Source organism: Pristiophorus japonicus, chromosome 9 (assembly GCF_044704955.1).
Source record: "Pristiophorus japonicus isolate sPriJap1 chromosome 9, sPriJap1.hap1, whole genome shotgun sequence".
NCBI lineage: Eukaryota > Metazoa > Chordata > Chondrichthyes > Pristiophoridae > Pristiophorus > Pristiophorus japonicus.
In genome coordinates, this window is record NC_091985.1 from 32,211,441 (window position 1) to 32,214,438 (window position 2,998).

General features: G+C 44.4%; 1 pseudogene; it reads right to left on the reverse strand.

The window, feature by feature from the left end:
* Window positions 1-600: 600 nt before the first annotated feature.
* Window positions 601-838, reverse strand: LOC139274278 (U2 spliceosomal RNA; annotated as a pseudogene).
* Between the last annotated feature and the right edge of the window lie 2,160 nt (window positions 839-2,998).

Here is a 2,998-nt window from a genome sequence, read left to right on the forward strand (position 1 = left end):
CATCATATAGTCCTTGACCTCAGTATGACTATCTCCAATCTCTTATTAGTGGATGCCTTGAGCGTTTGTTACAGTCCACAAAGGAAAGATAGCTCTATTTCTTTTTCTTGCTTAATGCATGTTCCATTTCTGACAATTGAGATATTTCAGTCCGTTGGATGAGGACACAGAGTTGACGGTGACTGGTCGCCCGTTCAGTGTGTATTCCCGATTTTTGCAGGCGACTCCTTCCCGCTGCTTGGTGGCTGAGATCAGAAGGAAAAGAAAGACTTGCATTTATATAGTGCCTTTCACGACCACCGGGTGTCCCAAAGCGCTTTAGAGCCAAGGAAATACTTTTTGAAGTGCAGTTAGCTAAATAAGTCTTATTTGAACTTTGCGACAGAATGAACTGTAGCTTGCAGCTTGTTTAGTCCAGATGGGCTGGCATTTTGCACCATGGTTGAGGTGATGCCATGATCCTGTGCTCCCAATGAGAAGCCATTTTTTTTTAAATTCGTTGCCAAACTTTCCAATTCTTTGTCAAATCACAAACACCAGAGGTCACCTTGCACACATCAAGGATCACTCTGCGCCAATGCTCTTAGCCAAAAGGCCTAGAGCCACTGCACCGTTCCTGGAAGTACTGCAATACCAGGTTCGTGCCATGGAGGTGGATGGGTCAGGCCCCCCACACACCTCCGTGGAGGTTGATGGGTCAATCCACCCCACCCACCTCCTATTTCCAAAAAGCATAGGAGAATCACCTTCCTGATCCAGGGAGAACCACGTTGGGGTCATGGTTACTCCCCTGTCAGGTCAGTTACGCATGATCTTAGCCAAAAGGCCGAGAAGCGATGCCATGCTACACAGAGAGTTGGAGAATCGGGGCTACAGTATTGGATTCCCATCTCGAACTTACGTTACCTGTGAGTGCGGCTTCACTACTGGGAGAGTGGGATCGTGAAATCATCCCTCATATAGTTACATCAGCTAGTATGAATTTCTCCTTGAACATGGACGTTACAGTCGGTGCTACCTACCAGCACTTTTAATTCGGGGTTAAATCTGAGTTTAAAAACAAACATAACTAGGAGAGCTGAATTTGAATGCCAGCCTTAATTGATAATCACACTTGAACATGCCAGGTAGAGTGAATTTCCACAGTCTCTGGCAAAGAAAGCCAAGCAGCATCTCTACCCACGTTGAAGTATCTAGAGTGAAGAGAGGCATGACGTCCGTGGGGTGAACTGCCCCTGTTGTCACCATCAAAGCTGCATTGATAACTTGGATATGAGAAATCAATGCGGATGAGAACCTTGTAAAGTATTACACAGTAGAGCAACAGTTTTCTGAAGTCAGCTGAGCTTTCTGTGAAACAAACGGCCACAGTTGCAATATTTCGCACAGTTTTGTGCCCCCTATTAGAGGCAGGATGAAAGCAATGAGAAAAATGTAGCATAGATTCGCTAGAATGTGACTGGAGATGAGGGATTAACATTCTAATGACTTGAGATGTTTGCGAATAGAGTTGAGAAGCTTAAGGATGATCTGAAAGAGGCCTTCAAGATTGTGAAGGGTTATGATAAGTGATTGATTGCTCCCATTGGTTGATGAGATGTTAACAAGCAGGAACAAATATAAGATAACCACAGAAAGAATGAAAGTGGATGTTCATTCAGCAGTGGTTAAATTGCAGAATTTTCTGCCACAAAGCAGTTGTTGAAGCAGAGTATTTTTATTCTTTTAAAGTAGAATTAGACAGTTACTTGAACAAGGGGAATATTAAAGGATATGGAGAATGAGCAGGAAAGTACAATTAGACTAGATTGCTCAAAAAAAACACATGGCGCAAAACACTGATACAGACTTGATGGTCCAAATGACCTGTTCCTGCATAGGACATAGGAACAGGAGCAGGCCATTCAGCCCCTCGAGCCTGTTCTGCCATTTGATGGGCCCATGGCTGATCTGCGCTGAAAGGTTCTAAAATTCTAAGTGCCTAATTATTAGATCAATCAGTCTGGCTTATTTCCACTTGATAGCCAGCCTCCGGTCTCCATTTTGAAATTTGGTAGTGAAAGATAGTTTCCATTCCAACTCTAATTATTTTTTTCCAATCTACAGATCCATAAACAATATTCCCCATCCTGTCGGACACGCTTCAATCCAGTCTGTAGTGTCACTTGTCCACACGGTCTCGGGTCACATACATTTTTATATATTTGGAAAAACCCTCAATTTGGCAGCCAGGTAGAAAGGAATTCATTAGATCCACATGTTAAAACATACTTAACCACATTGTTTTCCAAGCAGTAGGGGCTGGATTTTTGACTTTTCTATCTTCGGGGGCGATAATGGCGGCGGGGCGGGAAAGTTAGCGGCCGAGAATAGTTTGCGCTTTAGTATGTAAGTTTGGGCATCTGGGCCCTGCATCAGGGGGCGCAGCTTGAAGTGAGGCATTGTACACCTCTCTTGGCGCAAGGATGGGAAACTCCCGAGCTAAAGAGCAGGCCGTGAGCGCTCCGAGAGAGGCCGGGGGCGGAGGGGGAACCAGAAAAACTCACGAAAATATTCCTAAAACATTGCCCATGTCAACGCAACACAACTCGCACAAAAAATTAAAACAAAAAAACACTTGCTTTTGTAATACTTTTGTAATAAGTTACCTTCCTCTCCGCCCCCGGGATGGCTCTGATTTCCCAGGCGGTCATTGTGGGCGCACTTCTGGGCGGACGGATCGAGCAGGAGCTTAAACCCGCACCGGTGTTGCAACCAGGCTCCCTGGGACAGGGTAAATGGGAAAGGTGTGAGTCTATTTGTATCTCCACCATCTGAGCGCAAAAAGACAAAATAGATGCTTCTTTTGGTTTGTCTTACAACTATTTGGGTCATGGCCTTTTTCTCTCAATCACAACACACCGTTAAACTACAGAACACACTTTGTAAATTTTTCACCTTCTAGCCCTACTATTGCTTGCTTTCTGCCATTTCAAAAGACGTTATGGCAGTAATAACA